Source organism: Chiroxiphia lanceolata, chromosome W (genome assembly GCF_009829145.1).
Source record: "Chiroxiphia lanceolata isolate bChiLan1 chromosome W, bChiLan1.pri, whole genome shotgun sequence".
In the NCBI taxonomy this organism is placed as follows: domain Eukaryota; kingdom Metazoa; phylum Chordata; class Aves; order Passeriformes; family Pipridae; genus Chiroxiphia; species Chiroxiphia lanceolata.
The window spans coordinates 5759740-5776826 of NC_045670.1; the positions used below are offsets into that span (position 1 = coordinate 5759740).

Below are 17087 nucleotides of genomic sequence, written 5' to 3' on the forward strand. Positions count from 1 at the left end.
GTTTTTATTTATAAACCCTCTTCTATAGTTGCCTTGTGTATATCTGAAAATACTGTTCCCATAGATGTGGACTAAATATGTAGTAGGGTATTGTATTAGAATTAACAGTGCAATTGTAACCATGTAATTACATTTTCTTCATCTTTGTATAAGATCAGTATCTCCTCATTGCTAGTCATTCACTTTACCTTTTAGTGTCGTGAAAGTCCACATACTTGCCTCTCGTAACAAGAAAAACAGTACATATGCTTTCTCAGAGTCCGAGATGCATCCTGAGCTGCAGACTCACTGTTGCTTAGTTTATGCCAGTGTCACTTATTGTATGTTGTTAGATTAAATGAAATAAAAATTGTCCATTTATTCAAATTATGTTTCCCATCTTCTGGCAAACCAAAGTTTCCTCATTTTCAAAAGCCTAACAACTACCCCACCTCTGATTTATTTGCTTCAGTCTCTTGTCAAATAGCAGCTGTCTGCTTTGATGTATGAATTGATATGCACGCAGGTACTCAGAGGACCAAACCACAGTTAAGGTAATAAGGAAAAGTTTATTCCAAAGCTGAAAACCCTAAAATACACTGCAAAAGTCACAGCAGATGGAAAGCGAGGCCCCGAAGAGACCTGTACCCTGGGTGCTTTTATATCAACATCTTTCACATGCACATAACTTCAAAAGCTTTCTCCCAGCAGGGGCCTCACAGTATGTGTGTGAGAACAGTGTTATCTCTACATAGGAATTCTGCTCTTCAGGGCAGGCAGAGAATAAACATGTAGATGTAAGAAATGGAATCTTCCCACAGATTGCTTCCCAGGTCTGGCCTTTCCTGCTGTGAAGATCTCTCGAGCAAAACAACTGTAAAAAAAATCCAACTCTCTTCTCCTCACCAAATCTTCCATTCTGGGCCCCTTCCTCCTGATAGATGTGCCTATAAAACCTTCATCCTTTTGCCTTTTCTTCATGTCCTTATCTGTCCTGACTGGTGGAATGCTGTGAGCTGCAGCAACTTGCCTTGGAAAGTGTTTTAGGATGATGCTTGGTGGGAATGTTTGCATACAATTAGATGAGCTCACTAAATTTTTGAGGCCCCCTTCCTTTGTAGAATACTAAACTCTCATTAGCATCCTGATTGCTAGATATGTATCCTTAAGTGACTGAAATCCCACTAGATATTCATGTCTCTTTCTGTTATAAAAGCTAACCTTCATTTACATACTACATTATTTTTTTATCCTTTGTGTGTACAGTATCAAATACTTCTTTCAAGTCAGATATTTAAGATATTTAAGCCATAGAGTTGCCATTCTATAGCTCAATGTAACAACAGGCAGACCAGACTGTAAATACATTTTCTTGAACCTGAAACTTTCCATGCTTAAAACAACAGAACATTAATTCAGAGACTTTTGTAAAGGTTGGACTAGATGTCAGCTATTATTTTTTATATTTTAAGACAGCAGTATAAGTATTTTTTATTTTCACAGTCCTACTTCAGTTCCAACATTTGCTTTTATTTTGCCTTCATATGGAAGCTTGAGAAAAGGCTTCCTTCTCAATTCACATTGTTTTCTTGTCTTTTATGAGAAAAAGAACAAAGGCAATCTCAATGCTTTGACTGTAGTACTGCAGATGATGTTGACAATTATTATTATTATTGCAGCATGGCAATATCTAGATTGTCCTTTTCGGTGCTATGGACTATGATGCAGCAGGGACTCTAGAGACTACTTCAGGGAATGACTTTAGTCCCCATCATCATCAGTATCTCTTAAATGTGAAACAACTGCTTTCCTTTCTTTGGATGTTGCAACTCACAGTGAATCTGTGCACTTGCTTCAGAAATCTTGGTGGTTAGACTATGTAGTATGAGGTTCTGTAAATAAAAGTATCAGTTCAATTAAGTTAATCTTCCAAATTTTGAGTTGAAATCCCTGTTGGAGTTAACCCTTTGCCTATAATTCAATCATTGAGCATGTCTGTTAAGAAAACTTTTCTGCCTCATAGTGAAGAGGTAGTGCACCTACAGTAAAATCTCTGTGTAGTTGTTATGAAAGTTATTGTGATACCAGCACATGAGTTTCCATGGTTTGATTTGCATCTGTTTGGCAATCTCCAATAATGCCAGCCCACCGGGAGTTTTTGACTGAATCATCTAATGATTAAGGAAGCAGAAAGATAGACTATATTGGTGGTTCAGAGAAGGTGGTTTTTTGAGTTGTGGGTTTTTTTTTTTGTTTGAGGGGTTTTTTTGCAATGATAGTGTAGATATTTTTGTTTACCGATGCACAAGAACAGTGGACAGTGAGGGGGAACTTCTTTAGAAAGCATTCAAATTCCTTATTGATGGTATACTTCCATAACAATGTGTACCAAAAGCCTTTTAGCTGGTTAGGAGACTGCAGTTGATTCTAGTGGGAGACAATGTGATCACAGGACACACTTATGGCTGTGCTACAGTATTGTTATCCCTTTGGGCATAAAGCCATCGGTCATCAGGAGACTCCAGCTATTATGTGGGCTACCAAAAGTTCATCACAGCTATCCTGTTATCTAAATTGGTTCAACATAGAGCACCACAGAAAATGCATATTTCGGAATTTATTTTTTTTTGTTTAAAAATACTACTCCCTGGACAAACTGTGATACTCTCTACAGCAGGCACATAAGAAACAGAACTGTTGGGAGATCTGAAGTTACAGAACAAAACTCTGAGAAAAATTAAGAACTACTGCAAATTTCATTCCATTTTGCTCAAAAGGGAAAAATTTATGAGTTTTCACAGAATTATGGAATCACAGAATGGCTCAGGTTGGAAGGGGCCACAATGAGGTCATCTGGTCCAACCTCCATGCTCAAGCAGGGTCATCCTAGAGCACATTGCATGGGATTGCATACATAGGGTTCTTGAATATCTCCAGTGAGGGAGACTCCACAACCTCTCTGGGCAACCTGTTCCACTGCTTGATCACCTGCACAGTAAAGAAGTTCTTCCTCATATTGAGGTGGAACTTCCTGTGCATCAGTTTCTGCCCATTGCCTCTTGTCCTATTGCTTGGCACCACTGAAAAGAGCCTGACTCCATCCTCTTGGCATCCTCCCTTCAGATACTTATAGACATGGATGAAGTCCTGCCGCGGTCCGAACGGGGGAGGGGAATGGGGTCGCAACACGGCACGGATCCCAGACACAAAGGTGGGGTGCAGGTAGAATCTTTAATCCAGCGTGCACACGGGGTTTTTATCCGGAGGGAAAGGGCCAGAACATAGGGTGGAGCAGGAGACAGACAGGCCAGGGGACAAACCGGGATTGAGCCGTGGGCAAAAAAGGGGGGGGGAAGCACAGGAGGGACCAGGGGAGGAGAGGGCGAATGGGGGTTGTCTCCTGCCGCAGCTTCTCCAGTCAGTCGGCAGAGGGGACAGAGGTGCAGGGAGGTAACACACAATGTGTAAAGTCCATTCAATCGCTGTACATATTTTTCCATCTCCGGAATCGTTCCCATTCCAATTCCTGGTCCTCGACATCTCGCCCTCTGTTGTTTAAATCAGGCACGGCTAAAAAGATATTTTTTGTGATGGTCTTCCTGCAGCATGCTGTGACACAGGAGATGGTTAATAACAACACAAACAGGAGAAGCAAAATTTCAAAACAGGCTAACAGGATTTGCTTAAGCCAATTAGGTAAGCGCAGCTGCGATTCTCGATGTCCTTTGCTTGGTTCCTAGGTCGAGGAGGATGATGAAGAGGCAGGCACAGGTGTAGCGTCAGTTTGGGTAGCTGCAATCGCTCAGTGACCCTCCCTAAAAATTTGTTTGCAGTCCGATATGCCACTGTTCCATGGCATCTCGTCCCCATAACGTTACCGGCACGTTCAGTATGAACGGTCGGAGAGTTGCACATCTGTCCTCCGACCCGTGAATGGTAACCACTTCCGAGCTTTGGACGGGTTGTAGGGAAGGGTAGGGCTAATATGATCCACTCTAACTGCTGTGGTTTGCTGGCACTTGCTGAAAGGACAGGTGCGAAGGATGGAGCGCAGCTGTGGGGGTGTTGGTGTCATAGCGCCACCCCGGGCACTGGTCTCCCCGTTTCTCGACAGCTCACAGTCGCACTGTCTAAGATCTGGCATTGAATTAAAAGTCACTTTTCTCTTTGAGTCTGGTGACTTTTTAGGAGGCAGTAGTTCTCCATAGATGTTAGTAAGAGACCTGCAATCTTTTGTCCAGTGTCTACGTTTTCCGCACCGCTTGCACAGCGTCTTTGGAAGCTCAGTCTTTGTAGTTAATTGTGGGCAGTTCTTTTTAATATGTCCTGTCTCACCACAGTGAAAACAGGTTTGTGACCCGGCCAAAGCGTCAGCTATTAACCTCACTTTGTGAGAATCAGACCCCACATTCTTACAGGCCTCTATCATCTCCAGGAGTGTAGGATCCTTTAGCATTTTTAAGGTTTGTTGGCAATCCTCGTTAGCCTTTTCAATCACAAGTTTATTAAACAGAATGTCTTGGTTTTCCTTTTGCTGTACTTGCCGTGCTATAGCTTTCCTTAGCCGGGTTATAAAGTCCACAAAAGGTTCTGTTGAGCCCTGATGAATTAGGGTGAAGGAGGGTGTTTGGACATATGCATCAGCAACCTTTTCAAAGGCCTCCATTGCCAGATCTTTTGTAATATCTAGGTATTTTAAATCCACAAGAGCCTGGTTTCGTCGACTCGCGTAGTTGCCGTCTCCATACAGCATATCAATAGCATTGTTTACAGGAATACTACGCCTCTCCATCTTTTCATTGACATATTTAACTATAAGACATTTCCATTCCGCTTCAAAAACGGATGCCTGCACAGTCGATAATAGTCCATTAATTACCGCTTTGATATCATAAGGTATTAAATGGCAGGCGAGAAAAAACGATTCAAAAAGTCCAACAGTATAAGGTGACCCCAAACCGTACTGTACAATCGCTTTTTTGATGTCCTTTAACACAGGATAAGACACCGGACGCCACTCAGGGGCACGACTTTCCTCTAGGTAAATTGGAAAAGCTTTTAAAAACTCGGCGTCGTTAACCTGTGTGGCTTCTGTCCGGAAAGCTTTCCAAATATCGTTGCATGGAAGAGAGGCATTTGCCATCCTGCAACTGCCGGGAGCCTCGGTAACAAAGGCTTCATGGGCGCGGCCATCTTTCCGGATGTTATCGTCGGAAGAGGGTCTGGCCCTGCCCCTTAGTTTCCATCTACCCCGGGAGGGTGATGACGTGGGGGTAGAGGCGGCGTTGGAGGGAGAGGGCGTTCTGCTGGGAGGGTCTGTGGGCGTGCCGGGAGCGTAGGGGGGCGGGCGCGAAGGCGGGCTGGGGGTGGTGCCGACGGAGTCTGCGCGGGAGGGCTAGGGGACGGGACCGACGGAGCGCGGGCGAAAAGTTTGCGCGCCGTGCTACCACGCGGCATGCGTTCCCGATATCTTCCCCCGGGCGCTTCGGCCCCGTGCTCGTGCAAGCGCCCTTCCCCCCCCGTCACCATGTTGCCAAGACCGCGTGTTCCCTGCGTCGCTTTTTTCCCTCCCGTCGTGCTCGTTTTTCCGGGGCTTGTCTTTTGTCGGGGATTTTGAATTGGAATTTTTATATTTTCGTGGTGATTCTTGGAGATTTTCATAGGAACTCATCAACTGATGCTGTATCATCATCAGAATCAATCTCCAGGCTATTAATGCCTCAGTAGCAATTTTGTCTCCCCTCTCTTTCGCTCTCCAGATATTGTATCCAATTTTCTCCCAGTCTTTTAGGGACATGCTGTTGGAGACCGTCTCCCCTTCCTTTTCAAGCCATTTAGCGAGGGCTTTAGCAGATTTTTTGTCTAAAGGATGTCCATTTTCCAAAATAAAGTCTTTAAGCTTACGGTACACGAATTTTTGAGAGGTAGATAGCGAGAGGCCCATATTTTTGGAGTTACTTAGGCTTCTGTTAGTCTGCAGTTCGTTTTTGGCTTTGGGTGGGGTTTTTTTTTTGGTTTTTTTTGTTTTTTTTTTTTAAAGTTTGTGAGGGTGGGAGATGGAATTAGGGGTTTTCCCGGTGCTCACGTTTTCTCGGTGAGGTGGCAGCCTTACCGTGATTCTGGAGTTCAGCCGGGAAGGACCAGCGGGACGAAAACGCCTCTCTCCGCGTCGTCTGAGCCCTCATGGCATATGGGAGGCTTTTTAAGATAAAAACCTCTACCTTCGCCACACGTTGGGAGCCATATGCCGAGGTCCGAACGGGGGAGGGGAATGGGGCCGCGACACGGCACGGATCCCAGACACAAAGGTGGGGTGCAGGTAGAATCTTTAATCCAGCGTGCACACGGGGTTTTTATCCGGAGGGAAAGGGCCAGAACATAGGGTGGAGCAGGAGACAGACAGGCCAGGGGACAAACCGGGATTGAGCCGTGGGTAAAAAAGGGGGGGGGGGGAAAGCGCAGGAGGGACCAGGGGAGGAGAGGGCGAATGGGGGTTGTCTCCTGCCGCAGCTTCTCCAGTCAGTCGGCAGAGGGGACAGAGGTGCAGGGAGGTAACACACAATGTGTAAAGTCCATTCAATCGCTGTACATATTTTTCCATCTCCGGAATCGTTCCCATTCCGATTCCTGGTCCTCGACAAAGTCCCCTCTCAGTTGTCTCTTCTTGAGGTTAAACAGGCCCAGTTCCCTCAACCTTTCCTCATAAAAGAGATGCTCCAGTCCCTTAATTATCTTTGTTGCCCTCCATTGGACCCACTCTAGGAGCTCCATGTCTGTCCTGTACTGAGAAGCACAGAACTGGACACAGCACTCCAGATGTGGCCTCACCATGGCTGTGTAGAGGGGCAGGATCACCTCCCTCAAGTTGCTGGCAATGCTCTTCCCAATGCAACCCAGGATACCATTGGCCTTCTTGGCCACAAGGACACACTGCTGGCTCATGGATGGCTTGCTGTCCTCCAGGACCCTCTGGTCCTTCTCTGCAGAGCTGCCTTCCAGCAGGTCACCCCCAACCTGTACTGGTGCATGGGGTTACTCCTCCCCAGGTGCAGGACCCTGCATTTGCCTTTGTTGAACTTCAGGCAGTTCCTCTATGCCCATCTCTCCAACCTGTTGAGGTCCTTCTAAAGGGCTCTGGGGTATTGGCCATTCCTCCCAGCTTTGTGTCATCAGCAAACTTGCTGAGGAGGCACTCTGTTCCTTCATCCAAGTCATCGATGAATAATTTAAACAATACTGGGTCCAGTATTGAACCTTGGGGGGCACCACTAGTGACAGGCTGTGCTGGTTTAAAGGTAAATCGGCAGGAGAAATGAACTCAACTCAAAAGAGATTATAAGTCAGAGTTACAATTTAATAAAAATAATACAATAAATACAATAATACGGACAAACAATTGGTTTTAACCCACAAAACCCAGATGTATAACCCAGCACCCTGGGGCACGAACAGAATGGTGTTCGTTGACCCCCATGCTGAGCCCCATGTGGTCCCCCTGAGTCCAAAGTAAAAGGAAAGGAAGACCTGTTGGCGAGAGTGGTGATCGCAGTCTGGTCGAGAGTGGTGGTTGCAGTCTGGTCAAGGTTCTGGTCCTTCTCTGGATCTGATGAGTGGGCCCAGAAGTCCCAAAACCCCAAGATTATATACACTCAGGTTCGAGTGGGAATGCCCAGTACCTCCCCCAGGGCGGGGAGTTCCACAATGGGTGATTGTGAGTCATGAGATATTTTTGGAATCCTTGATGGCCCATTAGGAGACATGACCCCTCAGGTTGGGTGTGGAGGTGCTAATGACTCCCTGGAAGGGAGTTATCACACCTGAGTAATTGGTGTGAGGATAGGAACATTCTCCTATCTCCCAGGCTTCTTAACACCCAGCTTATAGCCTGAGCGGGTCAGGTGTGCTCTGGGCAGCTGCTGCAAATGGTCTGTAGTTAACAGTTCCTGGTAAATGACATAGAGGATGCAGAATACACAGTTTGGGTTACACCCACACAGTGATGAACTGGTCCTGGCTGCTCTAACTAGGACACAGGCCTCCAACTAGACCCTGTGCCACTGATCATGATCCTCTGTGATCTGCTGTTCATCCAGTTCTCAATCCACCTCACTGTCCACTCATCCAGTCCACACTTCCTGAGTTTGTCTATGAGGATGTGGTGAGAGACAGTGGCAAAAACCTTGTTGAAGTCAAGGTAGACAATATCCACTGCTCTCCCCTCATCCATCCAGGGAGTTGTCTTGTCACGGTCCGCTGGGATAGGGGAAATTGGACCGAGTGCTGCAATTAGGGTTCAGACGTAGTTGAGGTCTCATGCTGCAATGCCAGTTTATTCAAGGGAAACAAGGGTTTAAAAAACCGCGGTTTGAGGGGTGGATGCTAAACTAGGGAGGTGCAAGAGATTGACAACTTAGGGAAAGATGTGGTAGGGGGACAAGGGAAAGATGGGTGGAACTCCCGGGTATCAGAGGGAGCTGGCTAATGGTAGTTCTCTCTGCACTGTGATAGCTACAGCTAATCAGTAACAGAGGCATGGGAAAACAGGGGAGAAGAAGAGATAAACAACTTTCAAAGGGGAGGCTTGAGGGAGAAATGGGGACAATATGGAGGAACAGCAGGATCTATAAATTTTGACAATGAACCGGGGTGTACAAGGGTTCATAAGCACACAACAGCAAACTGGGGAAAAGCTGTCAGTCTGCTGGGTGGATTATTCAGTGAGTTAAAAGTCCATTCAGATTCCATTAATGCTTCTCCAGGCCACATATCTCTCCCATTCTGTCTTTTCATCCACCGCATTGTCTCATCTTAGAAGGCAATCAGACTGGTCAAACATGATTTCCCTTTAGTGAATCCGTACTGACTACTCCTGATCATCTTCTTGTCCTCCATGTGGATGGAGATTGTCTCCAGAATAAGACACTCTATTACCTTTCCAGGGATTGAGGTGAGGCTGACTGACCGGTGGTTCCCTGAGTCCTCCTTCTTGCCCTTTTTGAATAATGGAGTGACATTTGCTTTCTCCCAGTCCTCTCCTTATCACCACAGCCTTTCAAAGATGATCGTGAATGGCCTCGCTATGGTGTCTGCCAGCCCTCACCTCACATGTGGATGCATCCCATCAGGGCCCATAGACTTGTGGATGTCAAGTTTGCCTAGGTGTTCTCTAACCTAATCTTCCTTGACCAAGGGAAACTCATCCTTCCACCATTCCTTTACCCTGGTCTCCTGGGTCAGAGATCCCTGAGGGCTGGTCTTGTCAGTGAAGACCAATGCGAAGACGGTGTTCAGTATCTCTGCCTTCTCTGTGTCCTCTGTTACCAGGGCCCCACCTTCATTTATTTCCTGCTTGCACTTGAGTAATGACAGGAGTTCCTTGTTTATCCGCACAGCTCTCTTGCCCCCTTTGCCCAATTTCTTGCTCATCGGGATGCACCATTCTTGACCCTGGAGGAAGATCCTTGAATATTGACCACCTCTCTTGGTACCCTCTTCCCTGAAGGGACTGTTCCCATGGGATTCTTCCAGGAAGATCCCTAAGGAGGTTAAAGTTAGATCTCCTGAAGTCCATGGTTACAATCTTACTTGCTGCCCTGCTTTCTCCTCACCTGATACTGAACTCCACATTCTCATGGTCACTGCAGCCAAGGCTGCTCCCAACCTTCACATCTCCAACAAGGTCTTCCCTGTTTTGTTAGTATGAGGTCAAGCAGCACACCATTCTCCACTACCTGTGACAGTGTCATGGTTTGAGAGCCTCAAAATCCAATTCCCTAGTCCAAACCCCCTCCCACATCTCAACCCAGTGTGAGATGGTTTTTCCAGACACCACACGAGACTCAAAATGGGGGAAAGGGAATATATATTACAATGACTGTACAAAATAAATACTACAATACATTATATACAATCTTAATTATCTCTACCATGACATAAAAGTATTTACAATGGATCAAATCTCTTCTCCCCTCGAAATAAAAGTCCAGGAGGGAAGCTGGAAAGATCCTTTCTGTCGCTGTAGGAACGACCGTGCGACACGAAAAAAGGTTCCAGCAAAGTTTATTTCCAGGAAAAAGTGGAACGCCGGGGTTGCTTTCGTAGCCCCTTAAGTTTGACGGGTTGTGGCATCACTCTACGAGCAGTGACTGTGAGGCCCAAATACTTCCAAGGCTCCATTCTCTGCACCTTCTCAGGTGAAATGACCAATCCAAACTGCTGTAGAGACTGTCTAGTCAATGTTTCTAATTCACTCAGTTGCTCCTCCTTGCTGGCTGCAAGCAATATGTCATCCATGTAATGAAAACAATAGCATTCTGGGAAATGTTCATGTACAGGTGACAATGTTTGGGCTACAAACCACTGGCAAATTGTGGGCAAATTTTTCATGCCCTGGGGCAACACCTTCCACTGGTATCTTTTGGATGGTTCGGCATGATTGATTGATGGAACAGTAAAGGCAAATTTCTCTTTGTCAGATGGTGTCAATGGAATAGTGAAAAAACAATCTTTTAGATCTATGACTACAATGTTCCAATCCATAGGAATCATTGATGGTGCCGGAAGGCCTGGTTGTAAGGCTCCCATTGTTGCCATTACAGCATTTACCAGATTTCTTTTTTATTACAAAGACAGGGGTATTCCATGGACTGTGGGAGGGTTCAATGTGGTCAGTAGCAAGCTGTTCTGCCACTAACTGTTGCAGGGTCTGCAATTTTTCTATTGACAGGGGCCACTGAGGAACCCACACTGGAGAACATGTCAGTCAAGTTAAAGCAAGTGTAGTGACCCCTGTTAAAAATCTGTTGTAATTTTCACCCCCCATTGCTCCAAGCAATCTCTCCCCCAAAGAGTCAGAGACGCTGTAGTGACATAAGGTTTTACAGTGGCTCTCTGCCCTTCGGAGTTGACGATTGCCAGAGGCGACTGAGACACATGGCTTTGAGTAGTCCCTCCCAATCCAACCACCCCCATCCCCGTGTTTACAAGTGGCCAGGACAGGGACCAGGAACGCTGAGAGATGATGGTAACATCCGCTCTGGTGTCCAATAAACCCGTAACCTTTATTGAGGATGACCTGCAGGTCTCGTTGGAGATGGTGCAAGTCATCTGCGGTCGTTGTGCAGAAACAGTTTGGGATCAGAAGATTTGAGGTCGTTCCGTCTATCCGAATCCTCCAGACTGCCGCTCTCGTTGCTCTGTTCTAGGAACGCAACTCACAAAAGGCACAAGCTGAACAATGCGAGTCCCTTTTGGTATAGTCACTGGAGGATAAGAAGTAGACACCATTGCAGAAATCTGCCCTGTGTAGTCAGCATCAATGACACCCACATGAACATCTAACCCAGCTATGATACTGCTAGATCGTCCAATTAACAGTGCACTAAACCCTTTTCCTATTGGACCATGAACGTCTAGTGACAACATCTCTTGTTGTTAAAGTTATTGTGTCGGCTGTGGATACATCCATGCCTGCTGATCCACGGGTTTTTCCGGTGAGGCGGTCACAGAGGGGTAAGCCATCGGGGCTGTTTCCATGTACGGATTCGGTGGATGAGGTACTTGTGTCCCCGCGCGCCTCATCGCGCTCTTTTTCCAGTTTCCCTGCAGCAACTGTCCATTGGTATGATATTTTGATCAACACACTTTAGAAAAGTACCCTGCCTTTCCACATCGGTTCAAGTAACTTCTGTCTCTCTTGTCTTATTTTTCTGCTTGTTCCCCTTTTGCTTGACTGGGCACTCAGTCTTAAAATGTCCTTGCTTTCCACACCCATGGCATTTGGGATTAGGTCGAAGGACAGCAGCTAATGCAGTCATTTTATGAGCCACTGATCCCACCTTAGAGCATGTTGCCACCATTTCAGGGATAGATGGATTCCCAGGCATTGCCTCGATTATTCTTTGGCAATCCTCGTTAGCATTCTTTAGCTAACTCCAGGTAGAGCCTTTGTCTGAGATCTTCATCATCTACCTGTTTTTCCAGTGAGGTGGTTATGCGTTCTACAAATTGCAGGAACGGTTCCTTAACCCCCTGTTTCACTGTGGTGTACTTAGGCTTTGGAGTTGCTAGTTCCATTGTTTGTATGAGTACTGACATTCCCATACGCTGGCATTGCTCTAGCAATGCAGGGGGCCACTGAGTTTGAACTTGAGGGTTTGAAAAAACTGGACCAGTTCCCATCAATGCATCAACACCAGCCCCTCTTCTCGGGTCTCCTTGAGGCAGTTGCATGTTATCTAGTGCTGCTCTCTCAGCGAGCTTTCTCCAATTTGCTAGAAATACTTGATACTGAATCGGTTGAAACAGAATTTGTGCAAGATGTGAAATATCATAGGGTGCTAATAGATCTGTATTTATCACCCTTATCAGTCTCATCACCTCTGCAGAATTTATCCCGTATTTAGAGGCACACATCTGCAAATCTTGCACCACATTCCAAGCAAATGGAGTGTGTTCATCCTGTCTTCCGGAGCCTGGTACTGCCTTGAAAACTGGGAAAACCTCAAGACCTGTAGATGCAACTGCATCACACGTCTCAGAGGGATAACCAATCCTGTCCAGCAGATTCCAGTCCCCTATTTCTGCTGCCCTTTGTTTTACCTGATTCCAAAATTTGGCTGGATGTCTAGGCAGCACAGTAACGGTTACAGGGGGCAGAGTCCACGGCTCTGTTGCTTTCCGAAGGGGTCAAGAAGCAGCTCCTTTCTTCCAATCAGTGCTAGAGGACTGGCAGGCAGCTCTCTCCGTGTTATCAGTGACAGGATGACTAACTACGGCCTCCTCATCCTCATCACTACTAGGCAATGCAGTATGAAGTGGATCATCCTGAGCACTATGAGAAGCAGAGGGTTCCAGGCATTTGTCCTGAGCTTCAAACTCTGTTAGCTGCTGCGCAGGGGTCCTATAGAGAGATGGGGCGATATCTGTCGGGGACGTCCAATGCTGAGGCATTTTTAGTTGCTCATTAGGTGTAGGATATTTACGACTTGGCTTAGACTCATGTTTGCTGTCAACTAGTTGCTCGTTAGGTGTAGGATATTTACGACTTGGCTTAGTGTCAGTTTCACTATTAATTAAGCCTCCTTCTGAGCACTGCGAAGCCTGCAAATGGTTTGGATTGTTGCCAGCTGTCTCCCTCTGAACTTTTCAAGGACTCTGACTGTACTTTTATAGTATCAACTGAGCTCCCTTCCTTGGAATTTGGAGCATTCTGTACTGTAGCTGACTTAGTTTCATTTTCTCCTGTCTGCTGTTCTACCTGCCACTCTTTCAGAGTATCAAACACCAAATGCCAGGTGACTGCTAGATCATTTGCGTCTTTCGATCCCTTAGATATTTCATCCCATAGCTTATCACCGACCTTTTGTCATGCAGATACACTAAACATGGTACTAGATGTGACCTCAAAGCCCTGCTTCCTGCACCACAACAACACGCGTCGCAAAACAAAATCAGTAACCTTGACATTCTTTCGATTAAGGAGGGATTTCCATGTGGACAGAGTCACACTTTCCTCCTTCATTATATGCTGTCCCATTGTTAAAATATAGTCCCCGGTGGTACCCCCGTTAACTTACCTAATGAGGGTTCAAAAAAGTTCAGGTCCAGACCATTTGGCAGGAACTAACCCAGCTCTCCAGCTACACCGGGCTCCGTTCCCCCTGTGCCTCACCCCACAGGTCCAATCTCTCTCTAGGAGAGAAAATCTTCTACTCTTTCCCCCTCTAGGAGAGAAGTCACGGCAGCTCCGCAGTTGGAGATAAATCCTTCTTCAACGTTGCAATCACGTTGGCGTCACCAGATGTCGCTGTAGGAACGGTCGTATGACACGAAAAAAGGTTCCAACAAAGTTTATTTCCAGGAAAAAGTGGAACGCCGGGGTTGCTTTCGCAACCCCTTAAGTACAGTTTTTGCACACACGTAATCCACACGGATAGGACAGTTCAAACTTTCACACCAGAATTCTTACATCTAATAGGTGCATTTTCTAAACTCTACTTTCTCGCAACAACTTTACTCTTTCTCAAAACAGCCCAGTTCTTTCCCACAACAGTCCCGAGCACCTGCTCTTATTTTTCTCTGATGCTGATGTTTTTCCCGACCACTCTCGTTCAAAACAGGTCTCTGTTCTCATGAGATAATGTTCCTGTTCTCATGAGACAGTGTTCTCTGTTCCCACCGGACAGCTTCCTCAGGATGCATCAGTATGTTGTCGGGATCAGGACCTCCATTCTCAGTCCTGTCTTTCAGTCCATCTTAGGGGTATACTTTGATCTGGTCAACATCGATTGCTTCATCAGTATGTGCAAGGTACTGACAGACCCGCTGTCCACCCCGACACCTTTCCACTCTCAGAGTAGCAATGTCTCTAAGGCAGCAGGTTCTCTGTCTCTCTCTTCCATGCAGCAGCTGTAGTTGGATCTCTGCCAGTACACATGAGGGGGTATCCAAGCCTTCTCGGTCACTCGTCTCCAAACAAGGGTCTTCTCTTCCATGGGTTGCATTCACCCAGACAAGGTCGCCTCACCACGGTCATATCAACGAAGTTCAGGGGTCTTCGTGGCGGTCTGTATCTTCAGGGGATTCAAGTTCCCCTTTGCAGAGCTCCGTGTTCTGTCTCAAGCAGCGGGGGGGGCCAAGGTCACCCCCTCCGCATTCCTTCTGAGCTTTTCAACTCCTTTCTGCAGTGCTGTAGCACTCCAAGACTCTTTCAAGTAAGAGTCCATCATCCTCCTCTATCTCGGAGGTCTCAGAGGGGTTTGGGGGTTTTGGTTTCAGTTCTTACCCCAAACTCTGTCTCTGTCTCTGTCGAGCTTAGGTTTCTCTCTCTGCTACTGGTTCTCATCTCTCAGACAACTCTGTGTCTCTCTTGCTCTGCTGCAATGCCTCTGCTGCTTATCTCTTGGCTCTCTGCCCTCCGTACGCTGCTCCTGCTGCTTCTTACAGTAGAGAAACTCCTTCAGCTCTCAGCTACAGAACCTGGCCCAGTTTAACACTGTTCCAAGTCCCTGTAACACTCCTGCCGGGGGCTGGGGGGATCAGAGCCCCCCAGGGGGGCTCCTGCCCTTTCTCCTCGTGGCTCTACAACATGGTTACTTGAACAACAACTACAACAACTTCTTTCTCTTCCGGTCTGCTTGTGATATGTTTATATTTTGCAAAAGTGCTCATTGGGTAAAACCTCAAGGGTCACCACCCCCTGGGGTTTTACCATTTTATAACTTCAGGGGGAAAACTGTTTCCCCCCACCACAGACAGGAAGTTGTAATCAATGCTTTTCAGGAACCTCCTGGACTGTTTGAGCTTTGCTGTGTTGCTTCTCCAGCAGATGTCAGGGTAGTTAAAGTCCTCCACAAGAACCAGGACCTGAGACTGTGAGGCTGCTTCAAGATGTCTGTAGAAGGCCTCATCCACTTCCTCCTCCCGATCAGTTGGCCTGTAGCAAACACCGACAACGGTGTCACCCTTACTCGTCTGCCCTTTTATCCTAACCCATAAGCTCTTGACTCGCTCATCATTGTCTTAGTTTAACAAGATTACAGCTTAAGAGACTTCAGGTGGAAGTGTGGAAAAGAAACAGTTTTTTATTAACAAAATCTGAATAAACAAGAAATGGTGCAATCAAAAACTTTCAGAAGAAACAAAACAACATCCCAAATCCCCAGGTGAGGGGGAAGAAACCTACAGCAACCCGGGGGGGGAATGCAGGACTGTTACAGCAGTTCAAAAGCTGCTCACAGCCACATGTCCTTTGCAACCAGCAATGAAAAAAAAAGTCCTTTTCCCACAGGCAGTCTTGAAAGCAGAATACCTCAGTCTGAGATGGATCGGTCTCTCTCTCTCAGTTGTCCTCTGCAAGGTGTCCCATGTGGAAAAAATTGCCTCTCAGGAAAAGAGAACGAGGTAGCCAAAAACCTGCTGTGTCCAGTCCCGGACCAAACCCCCAAAAGCCTCCAAACCAAGGACTCCTCCAGTTGTCCCTGCGACCACTGTACTTTTCTGCTAGATCTCCTCCTCTCTCCGCTCCTGCACTGCCCTGCACTTGCAGCTCCACTCCGCCCCCACCCCCTCCCCCTACTCCCTCCATCCTGGAAGAAACAGATGGGGAGGGACACAGGGACGTGACCCTAGGTGATGCTGAATTTGCTCCAAAAGGCACTGAAGAACTCCTCAAAACTGCTCTGTCTCCCCTCCATATGCCTATTTTGTGTATATGTTAGCATTTTTAGTTCTCTGTTTCCTGTGTACTTACGTTATGTTCTTTGTGTCAATGTGTCCTGCATTCCTTAATGAGTTATTATCTCTGCTGTTCCTAAGACTTAGTTCTCTATGCTTTTGCTTAGAACATGCATTCTAAATTAACTCTCTAATTCTTGTTTTGCTATATCACATTTGCTTTTCAGGTCTTGTTCTGCTTCATAGGAAAGAAAAAGAAAATTCCAACATCTCTTTTCAAACCTATGACAGTCATCCACCCCAAGACAGAGCTCGATACATTCCAAGTGTAGCCTCACATAGAGGGCAATTCCACCACTGCGCCTTCCTGGTCTGTCTCTCCTAAACAGTGTGTAGCCCTTGTCAAGTCATGACAACATTCCAGTTGTGAGCTATCCCACCATATAATCACCACTGTAATCACAATGAGATCAAAGCCCTGTGATTGCACACAGATCTCTAGTTCCTCCTGTTTTTTCTCCATACTGTGTGCATTGGTGTATAGGCACTTTATAAAGGTATTTGAGTGTGTCAATATCCCAATGGGGGTGCAAGGGGTTGCCCCATATTCCTGTCTAGTGGTTATGTCTTAGGTTGCTTGTACTTGTTCGAGGTATTCCCTCTTAAGCCTCCTTTTCCTCCTTGGGTGGTTACTATAGTTGTCCCCTTCCTCCATCTTTCCTGGTTTGAAGCTTGTCTTACCAGGTTGGCCATTCTACTGACAAAAACACACATTTTCCTTTGTTTGCCTTTGCTAGAAATATATAGCGCAACATGTATTGGTGGAGGTAGGTTAAATACAATTTTTTAAAAAAAACAGTAAACATTTTTGGGAATTCGAGGAAAATGTTAAACTTATTTTTTTAAATGTTGCCACTAGCAACTTAAACTTC

At 46.3% G+C, this 17087-nt stretch overlaps 1 protein-coding gene across 1 annotated transcript in view; it reads left to right on the top strand.

Moving 5' to 3' along the window:
• LOC116779979 (F-BAR domain only protein 2-like) overlaps positions 1-17087 on the top strand; it is a 214269-nt gene that overhangs the window by 88536 nt on the left and 108646 nt on the right. The gene's annotated exons all lie outside the window — the stretch shown is intronic.